General features: G+C 41.9%; 1 protein-coding gene across 23 annotated transcripts in view; it reads right to left on the reverse strand.

The window, feature by feature from the left end:
• Positions 1–16087, reverse strand: part of DLG2 (discs large MAGUK scaffold protein 2) — a 1511004-nt gene that overhangs the window by 486301 nt on the left and 1008616 nt on the right. The gene's annotated exons all lie outside the window — the stretch shown is intronic.

The raw sequence follows: 16087 nt of genomic DNA on the forward strand, positions 1-16087 counted from the left end.
CTAAAAGACAATATTTAGGATGGGTATAAGATGGTGGGAAGATTCAGAAGCCAAGGGAAGGGGAAAAAACCTCCAAGCATAAGGCGTTTTAAGGCCCTTTCCTCAGGGCTTGTTTTATTATCCACAAAAAGATCACACAACAAAAACAAATCAACCAAAAAAACGCTTGGCAATAATTCCCAGAGACTTTCCCTTCTTTAGCCAGCTGAGAGGGGAGAGAACACATCCTTCCTCTTAGTTACCCTTTTACCCAGTTTTGACTTTATTTTATATTCTTCTATGAGCAGTCATGTAACAGGCAGGAACCCCTTTATAGGCTGCAGCATCTTTACCTTGTCACTGTGGGATTTTCCAAAGCGCTCAGCCCTAGATTAACTGTTCCCATTGAAGTCAATGCTGAGCACTTCTGAAGTTATTTTTCGAGTGCTCGAGCTGTACAGCATAGAATGGAAGACACCATCCATGCCCCAAGAAGTTTACAGTCTAACTATTATCCTTGCTGTTTTCTCATTTGTCCAGTATAGATAACTAGCTAAAAGCTTTTACAATCCATTTTTGTTACTATGTCCCATTTAGTTACATTTTCTGGTTGAGAGCTCCTTATTTCTGGGAACCTGAATCCCTGTGGTATCAAGCCATTCAGTGTTTATCGGAATACCAAGATAATAAAGCCGGCAGAAAGGACCACAGCCCAGTGGAACTGCACATCGGGGTGGAGCCAGCTTCTCTCCAGGCAAGAGCCAGGAACTCTGTATTTCACAGCACCAAATAGGTATTTTGCACATTCTTATTAGATTTCTTACTACAGTGACTGTCAGTAAGACAACAGCAGGACTAGAAGTGGTCGACTTTTCTGTAAGAGGGAAGATGTAGAGGTATGCGTATAGAAGATTAAAATTTAGAGATGCTCCCTCATAAGGGACAGTATTATGAACATAGGAATTTGGAGATGTGCTCTGAAGGCAGGGGTTGGGAACACCACATAGCTGTGTGCAGCAGCTCACTACAGAAGCTCTCCAGTTTATTTATTAAAGTTTTATTCCTCTCTCATTCACTGGTTTGATATTTAATGAACCCCAAGATCATTACAGTTCCTTGGCCATCTCCCGTTCTAACACTAACCTGTTTTAACCTGCTTAGTATGTGTACGACGATGGGATCACAGATGCAAATCATTCCTGCAGATGAGTTTTGAATATGTATATAAATATCCTCTCATATACACCATTTTTCTTTTATTATGTTTTGCTCAGATTTCAAGTTTTAAAAACCTGAACAAAGCTGCCTCCTTTTCCTCTAACTCAGAGAGCAAAACTATTTGCCTATTTATCAGTAGGCTCTTGAAGTCTTTTGTACTTTCAACTCTACTCAAGAGTAACATAATTCATGAAATTCTCACTACTCCCACGTCAGCTGGCGGGTTCCCCAGAGTTGGAGTTTTCAGAGTCTGTAGTTATATTATTATGCTCCATATGGTGCATATTTCCATCTGTCACTGTGCCATTTGTTGTTTTCAAACCCCTTATCAGATTCAGAACATTCACTAGGTAACCACAATTCACAAGATGACAAGAACTTTAATGTTTCTTCTCACTTGCTACCTACAGGCGGGGTTTGAACTCGCAGCCCTGTCTGGGGGAAGTGCATGACTCCAGCAGGGAGATTTTTAAAATAGCATGAGTGATTGTTTTTCTTTATTACACATGCAAAAAATGAGAATGTAAACAGCATGTCTAAAGCAATCCTTCAGAATGGTGCAAAATGCCAGTTCACTCACTGTTAGGTTCTGGCAGTATCCAGACCCAGTCTATGCAAGAGAACTCCCTTCAGATCTGGTTTCCAAGCCCAAACAAAAAGTTCCCAGCACATTCTAGCAGCTTTTATAGTTACAGAAATCACATAATTCCCCCCTTTAAAAGAGGCTGCACCTTTTATTTCCACTAATACAATGCAGAAGAAAAGGAACAACAAAGAAAAAACCCTTAGACTGTAAGGCTCCAGAGAATGGATGTTGCTAGTTAAGAATACTCCGCTCAACAAGAACAGTACCACCATCCCTCTACCTCCCCCACACCACAGTCACTGTTCTGAGCTGTGACAACCAAATATGGATGTTTTCCACCTCAATATGCCTCCCTGCTAGGTACTAGCATCCTCCAGGTTACTCTCTGCCTGAGAAAATAATATCCATTATATGTCTTGCAGAAAAATAAGAACAGGGGGAATATGCTACAAAACATGCTGGCTAATGTTTAATTAGAAAGAAAGGAAGATGGAAGGAAATGTTAGAAAAGGACACAGCAAAACACAGATTAATGTTCTTCAGAAAAGGGGGGCAGGAAAGCACTACCCTCTCCATTAAGTCTTCTTAGCACCTTGGGAAAAGGAAAGTTAGAGTTCAGAACAACCTCTCCCTGTAGATAGGCATGTTTGTGCCACTCAGGGCCTGCACTGGATTTTTCCATTTGGCCCCAAGGGCCTTCACAATTCCTATGACTACACTACCAAGTATGAGGAAAACAGACCAAGGTAGGGGAAGCAACCACCTAGAAACATAATATCTGGCCATAACTGACCATGAAAATACTTTCACAAGGATTGGAGGAACAGTGCCAGTCAGTCCATAGATCTGTACTGGCTACATTTGAAAGCTTAATATTATTTTTGTTAAAGAGTTCGCAATGCTGTTACCTGCAAATGCTGAAGAGGCTTATATATGTAGGGTGACCAGACAACAACTGTGAAAACACAGGACAGGGGGTAGGAGGTACTAGACGCCTATATAAGAAAAAGTCACAAAAAAAAGGGACTGTATAAAAACAGGACATCTGGTTACCCTAGATATATGCCATGGTGTTTGTATCTGGTGCACAATGTCATGGGTTTAAAGTTATCCACATGGTACACCAGAACTCATGGAAGATTGGCAGAGACCCTGGGGGATTTTCATCTTCCTCTGCAGCATGGGGTATTAGTTATTTACAGGTTTAAACTAGTGTAAATGGTGAATTCTCTGTAACTAAGTCTTTAAACCATGATTTGAGGACTTCCGTAACTCAGCCAGAGGTTAGGGGTCTATTACAGGAGCGGGTAGGTAAAGTTCTGTGGCCTGCAATGTGCAGGATGTCAGACTAGATGATCATTCTAGATGTCAGACTAGATGGTCTTTTCTTGACCTGCTGCTCACAAACCGGGAAGAATTAGATCGTCCCCCTCTATTTGACATTGGTGAGGCCTCATTTGGAGTACTGTGTCCAGTTTTGGGCCCCACACTACACGAAGGATGTGGATAAATTGGAGAGAGTCCAGCGAAGGGCAACAAAAATGATTAGGGGTCTGGAACACATGACTTATGAGGAGAGGCTGAGGGAACTGGGATTGTTTAGTCTGCAGAAGAGAAGAATGAGGGGGGATTTGATAGCTGCTTTCAACTACCTGAGAGGTGGTTCCAGAGAGGATGGTTCTAGACCATTCTCAGTGGTAGAAGAGGACAGGACAAGGGGTAATGGTCTCAAGTTGCAGTGGGGGAAGTTTAGGTTGGATATTAGGAAAAACTTTTTCACTAGGAGGGTGGTGAAACACTGGAATGCGTTACCTAGGGAGATGGTAGAATCTCCTTCCTTAGAAGTTTTTAAGGTCAGGCTTGACAAAGCCCTGGCTGGGATGATTTAATTGGGGATTGGACCTGCTTTGAGCGGGGGGTTGGACTAGATGACCTCCTGAGGTCCCTTCCAACCCTGATATTCTATGATTCTATGATCATGATGGTCCCTCTGACCTTAAAGTCTATGAGTCTGAGGACAGTGGCAAAACACCCACTGGCTTCAATATGGTCAAGATTTCATCCATAATCATACCCTGTGCCAACACTTCAGTGCAAAGAGGGAAAGCTCCATTGATAGAATATACTTTCCATACAAAAGACAATCTTTCTTTAACTCCTTTCCTTTGTAGTAAGGGCAAGTCAGCTGTCTTGCTGACTACAACATTAAATATTATGGAATACATGATGCAGCTCTTCTCTATTTTACATTTTCTTAATCAGTATTTCTAAGCTGATTTTATATTTTAAATGTACTCTTAAACCTTCATAAAGAAATATTCCAAATTACTACATATTTAACTCACTGAAACAAAGACATTATTTTAAATTAATCAATCACAGAGGTTTAGAATGTTCATAACAATGTTCATTGCTTTTAGGAAAGGGAACACTAATTTACTTTGTATGATCTCCATAACAATAGACATGTTTATGAAATGTCACCAACTTTAAAAAATATGTTTCCAAAGATTTTAGGCATAACAAAGGATTTTATATCTTACTAAAGTACTGATTTTGCTGGACGGTTCTCTTAAAACTAATTCATCAGATAGTCAGAAGTAAAGAAAGGGAAACTCTTTGTCCAGTGGAAGGAAAGGGGTGTTGTCAAGGGGTGTTGTCCTTTTCAGGGACCTCTTCAATAGGGGACGGGCGGAGGCGGGGAAGGGAGAAAGGGATGGACAGAAAGGACAGGAAGACTTTGGGAGCAAGTTTTCTTTTTACTATAGTAATTAAAATGTATATTTTAGATAAGGGTGGTCTTTTGAAGGATTTATTTAAAAAAAACCTATATGTCTGAAGATCCAAGCATTTAAGGCTAAAGATGATTGTGCATCTAAAAATCTATGCAAGGATTTTTTAGAGATGTGATTTTATAATCTTCACCAACACACTAATTAAATATTTTTAAAGCAAATTTTAAACTAAGGTCCTGTAGACTGACATGTTCTGAGTAAATATTACAGTAATGCACAACTGTTTTTGTCAGTAAATTCAGAAACTGACAGTATATACCTGGGGGTTGGCAAATGCCTGTTAAATGGCTTCATTACCCCTTGAATGGCTCTTTAACAGTTTCAGTGTTGTGCTAATAGGCCTGGCAGGCTGAAAGGGTTTTTCACTTTTAATATTACTAGATCCCCTCCGGAGGAAGACTCGGAGCCTGCAGGAAGGGTGAGAACAGGGATAGGAAAGTCGGGTAGGTGGACACTAAGATGCAGTGGTGCCCCAAATTTTCAGGTGCCCTACGCAGCTGCCTATGTTGTGTATGCCTAAGGATGGCCCTGATCCGCACAGTTGCTATTTCCATAGTCACAATGCATTCACTTCCTTCTTCCCAAAGGGGATCTTTGGAGCACCTAGTCTAAACAGAGTTGGGAAAAAAAAAGAAAAGCATTTGAAAGACTCTTGGGATCTTTAAGTTCAAACACAAAATCCTAAAGGAAGATGATTGAATATTCCTGCTATTACATTTATGTAGTTTGCCATCCTCCTGTTTGTGTAGCTGTTCAGCATGCCGAACTTGGTAGAATAGATAGTCTATGAAATTCCCTAGCACTTTACATTTCACTATAAATTAGTTGAGGCTCCCACAATATTTATTTTTATTTTTTTTATCTGAAACAAGGTGTGTGAAATTTTTCTCCCCAACAGTTATGCTCAGCAGTACTTCAGCTCTCAGTAAAACCTAAACAGTAAATGAAATGCATTTATTACTGTCCATATTGTCTTTTGTAAATACATATCAGAACCTCTTGATTTTTCCGGCCTTTGAGCCAGCCCTACCTTTTTGCTATTAATAAGTTTTAATCTAAAAGCCCATTTTATTTCACTTATGTAGGAGACCCAACTGTCATGACAGAAAGTTTTCAAACTCTGTTGTCAGCATATTAGGAAGAGAAGTGGGGTTCACAAGCATTGAAAATGCAGCTTCAAATGTTATATAGCTATTTTACATTATATTTAATCACTTTACACAAAAGATATCCAGTCTATCACATGTACGTTTGCAAATGAGTGCATGAAGATTTCATCACTTGGCTTGCATGAAACTTAACTACAGAGTCCAGAGTGACCTAGACAAAATGAAGGATTGGGCCAAAAGAAATCTCATGAGGTTCAACAAGGACAAGTGCAGGGTCCTGCACTTAGCAAGGAAGAATCCCATGCATCACTACGGCCTAGGGACCGACTGGCTAAGCGGAAGTTCTGCTGAAAAGGACCTGGGGATTACAGAGGATGAGAAGCTGGTTATGAGTCAACAGTGTGATCTTGTTGCCAAGAAGGCTAACGGCATATTGGGCTGCATTAGTAGGAATACTGCCAGCAGATTGAGGGAAGTGAATATTCCCCTCTATTCGGCACTGGTGAGGCCACATCTAGAGTATTGCATCCAGTTTTGGGCTCCCCACTACAGAAAGGATGCGTATAAATTGGAGAGAGTGCAGCGGAGAGCAACAAAAATGATTAGAGGGCAGGGGCACATGACTTATGAGGAGAGGCTGAGGGAACTGGTCTTATTTAGTCTGCAGAAGAGAAGAGTGAGGGGGGATTTGATAGCAGCCTTCAACTACCTGAAGAGGGGGTTCCAAAGAGGATGGAGCTTGGCTGTTCTCAGTGGTGGCAGATGACAGAACAAGGAGCAATGGTCTCAAGTTGCAGTGGGGGAGGTCTAGGTTGGATATTAGGAAACACTATTTCACTAGACGGGTGGTGAAGCACTGGAATGGGTTACCTAGGTAGGTGGTGGAATCTCCATCCCTAGGGGTTTTTAAGGCCCTGCTTGACAAAGCCCTGGCTGGCATGATTTAGTTGAGGTTGGTCCTGTTTTGAGCAGAGCTAGATGACCTCCTGAGGTCTCTTCTAACCCTAATCTTCTATGATTCTATTAAACATACCCAGCGTACAACTACCTGAAGGGGGGTTCCAAAGAGGATGGAGCTCGGCTGTTCTCAGTGGTGGCAGATGACAGAATGAGGAGTAATGGTCTCAAGTTGCAGTGCGGGAGGTCTAGGTTGGAATATTAGGAAAAACTATTTCACTAGGAGAGTGGTGAAGCACTGGAATGGATTACGTAGGAAGGTGGTGGAATCTCCATTCTTAGAGGTTTCTAAGGCCCGGCTTGACAAAGCCCTGGCTGGGATGATTTAGTTGGGGTTGGTCCTGCTTTGAGCTAGATGACCTCCAACCATAATCTTCTATGATTCTGTGAGTGCATATGGTGATATTGACGTTTACCAACATTTTCTGATAAAACTCTAATCCTTCCAAGTTTATGTATATCTATTAGAGAACTCAGAGTAAGATTCACCATTTCCTTGTATTTATATAAATACAAATGGTTATAAGACACAATCATTCTGGTCTGGCACAATTTTGCACCCACTGTGCATAGATATAAATGAATATATAATGTGCAGAGCAACTATGGTGACCAGACATCCCAATAAAATCGGGACTGTCCCGATTTTTAGTTGTTTGTCTTGCATCTCGATCAATGTACGGTCGGGACGCCATTTGTCCCAATATTGCGGCTTTGGCCACTCCAGCTTTTTTTTTTTTTTTTTTCCTTCGGCAACTCGGCTCCGGCCCCTTTTTTAAATTTTTTTTTACTTCCCCCATGTGTCCCAATATTTTGTCCAATTCATCTGGTCACCTTAAGAGCAACAGTGAGTTGGACCCCTCTGACCAGATCCACAAAGGTACTTGGGCACACTGTAGGCACCTGGACGCCTATTCTTTGCTAGACCCCAGAGAAATTCATGTACTGGGGAAGACCGATGTGAATCACCTAACTCTCATGCAGGGCCTGATCCAGTAGCCATGCTTAGAGGATGTCTGCTAGATCAGATCCCATTCAAATCTGGCCAGAGGAGGAAGAGAAGGTGGCAGGGGTTGTGCCGCTCAACTTACCACTTTTTGCCTGGTGGCTAAAGCAGTCACCTGGGATGTGGGAAACCTGGGTTCAATTTCCCCCTCTGCCTGAGGGGAAGAAAGGATTTGAACAGGGATTTCTCACCTCTCAAGTGTGCTCTAACCATTGAACCATCTCATGTGGGTCTCCCTCAGTCTCTCCTGTTGAATCTGTTCCACTGTATGTATATAAATACATAAAGTGTCACTGGGCTGGGGAAGAGCAAGAAAGAAAGACTCTGTAGCCAGGTGGTTAGATCATGGAGGTGGGAGGCCTGTGGTCCAGTCCCCCTGCTCCAACGACTCATTTATCCAAAGTGGAATAGTAAAATTCCCATTAACTTCAATAGGAGCACTAAGGCGACAAATGAACACTTTTGAAAATCTCATCCTATTTCTTTACTATGATTGAATCAGGCCTTGTTTCCTTAAACAAACATTAGCACAATATTTTTCACACAGCTTTGCTCCCTAAGCCCTTTTGTGGTTGACATCTTCTTGTCTTTTCCCAAGATTTCTTCTTGGGATCCACTGCAAATACAGTAGGAATTAGCCATTAATATTAAATAACATCAGACAGTAAGCTTCTGATGGACTTACACTATTGTACATGTAGCAGCCCGAAGTACAGGACTGGGAGGAATTTTAACGCATTGCTGTTTTCATATTCCTATTCAACCCACAAGCATGATTATTTCAATCGTAAAACATTTCTTCATTCCCATATCTAATTGTAAAAATGTGCAAACTTACCCTAGAGCCAAATATATTTTAATGCATGGCCCACTTTTTCCCTACATTTTTTTTATAATGACAACAAGGTGTAAAATCCATAGAGTCTGTTCTGCATAGCAATTTTATTTTGCATGCTCATATACGTTTTTATGTAGGTTTATTACTTACCGGTATGTTTCATGAATTCAACAAAAAAGCTAGGGTATTTGCTGTCATCTGGGACAGACAGTGTAAAACAAAAGCATACCAATTTTCTTTTTATTTAAACAATATGCTTGGCATCAGGATTTATAATTGGTGGAATACTATTCCAGTACAAAAATATCTGTAAAGTAATTTGGAATTCCTCAAATGGTGTCACCATAACCAAACTGACTGACTAGGTATTAGAAAGAAATTTAAGTCAACTCTCCAGGACTTCAGAGCACACAGGCAAGCTGACATCAGAAATAACCACAATTTATGTGTAACAAGATTGAAGATTAAATTGAAAAAAAAAAAAACCCACAAAAAAAGCACCAAGAAAATTGACAGCAGAAGGCTAACAGACAAGACATTGTAGCAGCAATTTCAAAGTAATTGGGAAAATGTTGAAAGCTTGTGGTGATACCACTGATGAAATCACTGAACTTTTCAATGAAATATAGGACCAGAAAAAGCCTCCAATACAATGGAAAAATGGCATTACAATCAAAATACCAAAGAAAGCAAATGCACTATCTGGCAAGGTGTTACACTCCATTCACTGACAAGCAAAGTATTCTGTAGTATCATAAACAAAGTAGTTACCCCTGACTGAAATAGGACAATTCTGCCTCGTAGCAACTTTTGAGGTTTTGAAATTTGTTTTAGTTTCACATTAAAACAAATCCAAAACCTTTTGAACAATTTTGCAAAAATAGAATTGTGTTGAAACCTCCATTTTCAGATCAATACATGTGCCTGTGGGAGACCCAGCTTCAGAGAAGAGTTTTTCATGCCAGATCGCTCTGATTCAGACAAAGCAAAGACTTGAACCTTGTATCTCATCTCCCAGGCCATTGCCCTAATCACCAGGCTATAGCTCATGAGTCTCTCACCTTTTAGACGAAAGCATCATCGGAACTGAAATGTCACCACAAAACGTTTTGGCTTTGACAGAATATGTATTTCACTGAAATTTCATTTAATCTAAAATGTACCCTTCTGGATCCCTGAGTTTCTCCGTGTGATCTTCACTCCTGTCCCTGTTTTTTTTTTTCATTTGTTGTCTCCCAAAATCATTTGAGACCTGATTCCAGTAGCACCTTCCCTTAAGGCTGGGAGGCTTTAGCTGTGGGCCTTTGCCCACCCTTTCCCAGAGCCTCAATAGGTAAAATGGTCCAACCACCTCTAAAATCTTTTGAGGCAAAAGCTAAGGGCAGAGCAGGCTGGATTTTGACCTGAAAGATCCTGTGGTGATCAGAATTTCACCTTCAGAATAGCCATCAAAAAGAGCACTGAATGGCAAAAACAATTCCTGGTAAACTTCATAGATTTTAAGGATGTATTTAAACAATCTTCCAACAAGATTCACTCTGAAATATCTCGAAATGTTATTGTATACCAGTATGAATAATTAACTTCATCAAGGCTTTATATCAAGTACAGCTTGCACAGTTAAAGTGAACACAAACTTGAGTGAATGATTTAACCTAGATGCTGGTGTCATCCAAGGATTCATTCTCTGACCTCTCCTGTTTGGCACTGCCACTGAATTCATCAAGAGAAAATAAAATGTAGACATTATGAGAAAATGCACTCCATTGTCCTCCTCATCACCAGGTGATGCTGTGCTGCCCGATTTGTTATCTCCAGTACTGGAGGGTTTCAATTTGTACCAAGACCTCCTAAGATGCACAGCATCTCTTAAGAAACTCTCCCAATTACAATAAACATTGTTGTTCTAACCACAGGAACAAATAGGAAACAAGGAACTATATTGTTGACAGAAATATTACACTAAAAACACTGTAGATACTACATAACATCGTCTCTAGTCCAGACAGGTGGTTGCCTGGGTCTGACAGGCCGTCTCTCAAACCCCAGTTCCAGTGCAATGTCTTGTTGTGTTGATACTATAGTGAAGTCATCCAGTGCAGAGTGGGAGTTGGCATAATCTCCTCTTGGTGCATAGGCAGGTGCAAGATAAGCAGCATTCCACACCTGCCCATCAGAAAGTCCATAGGTGTAAGATCCCTTCCTTCTCTATGAAACTTTGGTTCCTTAGCACCCCGCCGCTTGTCTGTGAAAGCCTTATACTTTGCTTGGTTCTGTTCAACTATTTTCTCACATCATCTTTGGTTGGGGCCTCAGGTCGTGCCTTTAACAATCCAACAATGTTCAGTTTAGTATTCATCCGTTTCCGATGCAGTAACTCTGTGGGTGATCTTTGTGTTGTGGCATGTCATGTAGCCCGGTATGCTTGCAAGAAATCAGTAATGAAGGTTATCCACAATTGCCCTTCCAGTTTATCCGTTTGCAAACTCTCTTTCAAACTTCTGTTAAACCATTCGATTTCCCCATTGGCTTGAGGGTAGTATGGGGATGACCTTCTGTGTAAAATGTTCCTCTCTGCTAGAAAAGTTTCAAACTCCAGGGAAGTAAATTGGCTACCATTATCTGAAACCAGTTCTTTGGGGTTACCTTCCCTGCTAAAAACTGAAGAGAGGAACTCAATTACTGTAGCAGAAGAGATTTGCGATGTAAACGCTACCTCACGCCGTTTACTGAAATAGTTTAAGATGATGGCATAATGACAGTCACTTGGAGCAGAATCAAAGGGTCCTAAATGTCAATTGCCACTTTTTCCCACACAGATTCAGGAAGAGGAACAGGCTGTAATGGAGGGCTACATGTCACTGCTGTCTTATCATGCATTTGGCAAGTGACACAGGATTTTATGAGTGCTTCAGTTTGAGAGTCCATCCCTGGCCACCAATTACAGATCCTGTAGTCGTTGTTTGGTTCTGACAATTCCTTGATAAGTATCATGTGCCAGCTGTAGGAGTTTTGACTGTAATTCTTCTGGCACAAGAAGCCAGTGTGTACCTCGTAGCACACAGCCATCAAGCAAAGAAAGTTCATCCCAAACTCTAAAATAAGGCAGCAAAACTGGGTCAAGGTTTTTAGGGTTACTGGGCCATCTCTTTGTAAGAAATTCCCATAGTTTTTGTTGAATTGGACACGCTGAACAAGCAGTTTGAAATTGTTCTCTTGTAACTGCAGTAAGAGCGCGTGTAATAAGCGCAACTACTACATGCTCATCCTCCGGTGGACCATCTGGTGAAGGCAGAGGCAGGGGAGAAAGGCAATCAGCGACCACATTTTGGTTTCCAGGCTTATATTCCAGTTCATAATTGAAAGAGTAGTCTTGCAGACCATCTAGCAATATGATATCCTGCTCTTCCCAGTCCTTTCATGGTAAGCAACGTCGTCAAAGGGCTGTGGTCTGTGTGCAACTTGAACGTGTGGCCCTACTACATTCACTTTTGGTACAAAAAAGTTCTTTAATGCAGTGAGTGCAGTCTCATATTTATCGTCTGCAAGGGGAAAAATATAAAATATATGGTGCCCTTCTGCTCCAAGGCAGTGGATTAGCAGAGCACGCTTTCTTACTTCAGAAATCTCTGTAGCACTGATTGCAAGCAGATAAATCTCAAACATATGGATCCAGGCAGTAAAAGCAATTGGAGGCTCACCTGGGCTTTGTAGAAAGGGTGCAGGTGGGTTCAGAGGCAGAAGATCCATCCTTGTTGCCAAAATGTTGTAGTAGCCAGGCAAGGTACTAACAAACTTCAACAGGACTTTATTTTTTAAAGTAGAAAAACCTCTTTTCCAAGCTGCTGCTTCAACTCCTCCCCCCTCCTTCCTGTTTCCTGTCCTTTCAGACTCCCAACACCCAGTGCTCCCAATTCTAATAATTACAAGCAACATCTAAACACCACAGGAGGCTACCGGAGGCCCAGGTAATCTTGCCCTGAAGAGGACAGATGACTACAATTTAGACAAACAAGGGACTTTTCAGGGATTCCAAGGAGGCTACCATGAATAGGGAGATAGCATCAGTGGTCAGTAGGAGGTAGGCCAGGAACCCTTGTCTCTGCTGTCTGCATGGTACTGATCCTGGTGCCAACTAGGACTTCCACTGTGTTTCAATGACCTATTAACCTGATAACATGATGGGGAGAGGAAGGGAGATGCCTCTGACCTCAATTTTGAAGACCCTTCTAATTAGTCTAATGGTGCCGGGGGAGCTATTCTTGATGGGGCCACTACTTGCCCTGCAACTTGTCAGTTTGATACAAATGAAAGAAGAGACATTGGCCCTGTGGATGCTGGTACCGGCATCACACGGTCATTTAGTCCTGGACAGGCATTGGGACCAACAGTAAAGCTGATACTGGGTCCACAGACACAGACTGCATCATAAGTGGTCTCCTAAAGATCCTGTCTGCATTAGCAACCCTCTTGGTGCTGAGCAGGAAGTCAACTGCATCCCTCCATCTTGGATAAGCTGCAATGAGGGCAATGGTAGGTCTGTCATCTACCTAAGGACACTGTAGATGATGCCACTGCAGTCACATGTTCCCAGATAAGTGGTGAGTCAAGAACAGAAAGTCATGGCAAATCTTCTGCTACTTGATACGTGGTCAGTGTGGAAACCTACAATGCCACCTGCATCAGCAGCTCATGTGATACATTAAATCAGCACATTCCCTGGCCACCTCCCCAGAACAGTCAGCTCTTACCCTTTTCCGGGCTAACGTCAGCCCACAAGTGGGGTCACTTTCTGCTACCACCACCTCAAGTCAGGATGTGAGATGTGTGGCACCAAGACTGTCTCTTGTTGTGCATTTTTCCAGCACGAATCTGGAATTCACAAGGAGCGGTGGATGAGGTCAGGGATGCTGAAACAATCTGTATAGTTCTGAGAGCCACTGAACCAAACTGTGAACTTTATATATGATAGAAACCACTTCAAACCAAGGGCTGCGGTAGCACCCACACTCCAGCATCTATGGATGTGGTTAGTGGAGGAATGCTTGAGCAGCAACCAGGAGGAAGAGATGGGGAAAGCACTAGGAATGAGGTGTCAGAGATAAGGGGGGGGAGTGTTTGGTTGACTGGAACAGGAGGCTGGGGAAGGTGGGACTGCAGCAGGGGCAGCTGAGGATAGTTAGGCAGCAGAAGCTGAACAGGGCAACCGGCTGACAAGCAGCTTCCGATGAGTGATAGCCATTCACATCAGAACCTTGAAGGGCTATCAGAAGTGGCACAGCCATTCGGTCTGAGCAGAGTTGGCCCACCTTTAAAGTCATCTGCTTCTTGTTATAATGCTTCTTGGTAACAACTCAGTATCTTTTCTCTTGCTTGTGAAACTCTATGTGCCTTCATACTACCTTCCCATTCCCTTTCTACGTTGTCTCTTTTCTTATGATCCGTGGAACCATTTGCTACTTCAGTGCTTTCGCTCTTCATTATTTCCCCTGCTTTCTACTCAATTTGTTCCACCTTCCTAAATATGTTTATACAGTTCATCACTGCATTTATTCATTTCCTCTCTCACCCTTTCTCTCCCCCTAACCCTCCTAAACTAGTGCTGTCATTGCTCTTTTTTGGTTCTCTTATGCTGACTGAACTTGACTTTAATGTATTCTAGCTTTCTTCTTGTGTCAAAATAATGAAAGAAACTGCATTTTGTGACTAATTAAATAAGCAAGAAATGTAAAGGAGCATAACATTGGGTCTAGTTAATCAGTTTTTGACACAGCTGGTTAAACCAGGACCTATGCAAAAAGCTGTGTTGAAGCAGTTTGGGTTTAACAAACATCTCAGGTTGGTTTCCAATGAAAACATCTACATTTCCTTTTCTAACTTTCAGGCCAAATTCTGTCCTCATTTATATCTATGCAGTCCCATTGATTCAGTGAAGATATAAGGAAGAAGAGCAGGTGTGTAGGGGGTTCAGATATTGACAGTTCAATTTGGAAAAGAAGATTGAAAATTCTTTTATCTGTTACAGCTGTTATTTCTATACACACTTACAAATATTTGTCTGTAAAATGTCCTTGGGGAAAAAAACACCCACATTCTTTCCCCGGTGTCGCTGCATTGAGCAGCATGCAAGAGTGACAAAGGCAGGTCAGGGAAGGAGAGAGTACTCGTCCATGGATGAGAAGGATGGGTTTAGAGAAGTGGTGGGAAGCACTGGGATGAACTGATCAGCTGAAGAGGAAGAATGAGGAACATGGCCGGGGGATCGGGGTTGACTTTCTTCAGAAGAGGTCTCTGAGAGAGGGGGACAGACCACCTTTCAGTGGGGAGGGGAGAGGCAAGAGTGAAGAAGAGCTTAGTTCTCAGTGCTCAAGTGGTCTGCCGTGGCACTTCTTTAAGATAAGAAAGAGAGAAACATCTATGGAGTGCCTAGCAAAATGGAACCCCAGTCCTCAGTTCCTCTGGGAACTATTATAATGTACATATTAAATCAGTAATAATAATATAGTCAGCTCTAACTGACCCCCTCGTCAGCAGAAGAGCCAAGGCATGAACAAGCCTGGATACTGAACTATGTTCTCTCAACTAGACATGGTCTCTTCATGCCAGGGTTGGGGCACACTGATGAGGCAATGCAGAGAAGCTTGCACTACCTTTGGCAGCTCTATTGAAGACTTCAGTGTTTATGGCTGCTTACCAAGCCACCATCAGCAGCACTTAAATCACTGTAAAACACCCCAACAATATTTTGGATCCCAAGAAGGAGGAAGCAGAGGGTGGAAAAGCTAAAGGGAAGGACTGCTTTTCTATTTAATTGATGCCAAGGGAGAGAGAGATTCTCCATCACACCACATCAGCGTAAGACATTTCACAATACATGCTTCTAAATGTTAATCCACCAAATTAAACCACACCCCTGCTCCTGACTTCAATAGATTTTTTTGCCTGCTCATCAACTCTTTTGATCAGGCCAAAAAAACCAAGGTCAGTTGATCTTTATGAAGCAGTCTATGTTAAGAAGAGGGAGCCGAACAATGTTTCCCCATCCCCATCCAATGAGGCTCTGAATGTTGGCTGAGTGCCTTTTTGGGCTGTGGTGTGTAGAAAGACACAGTTGGGGGAATGAAGAAACCACAGCCTTGAAAGTGAAGATGACTTTGTTTGGACTTTGATACCAACTGAGAAAGCTGGGCTTTTATTATTGGTTGTGGTATTTAACACCTTGGGAAGAGGGCTTAGGTTTAGCAATTCAATACTTTGCTAGTATTAAAGTTTGTGATATTCAACCACATTTTATGCCATTTATCATTAAATATCTATACTCCAGAAGCAGGTTTGGGGCATGATCATTATCAGGGGATCCCCTTGTGCTAGACTGTGTATAAATATATAGGAAGATATGGTCCCCCCTGGAGCTTACAGTTTTAGTCCCTGATCCTGCACTGACCCCTACACCTAAACTCATTGCAGCATTGAGGTCTAAGACAACAAGCAGCATATGAAGGAAGGGATACAGTCAAATCTGCTAAAACATGTACATACATGAAAACAGAATTTTTACATGTAGCTATCATTTTAAAGAAAGTAAATGCCAACCAACCT

The sequence above is a fragment of the Caretta caretta genome, chromosome 1 (genome assembly GCF_965140235.1).
Source record: "Caretta caretta isolate rCarCar2 chromosome 1, rCarCar1.hap1, whole genome shotgun sequence".
Lineage (NCBI taxonomy): Eukaryota > Metazoa > Chordata > Testudines > Cheloniidae > Caretta > Caretta caretta.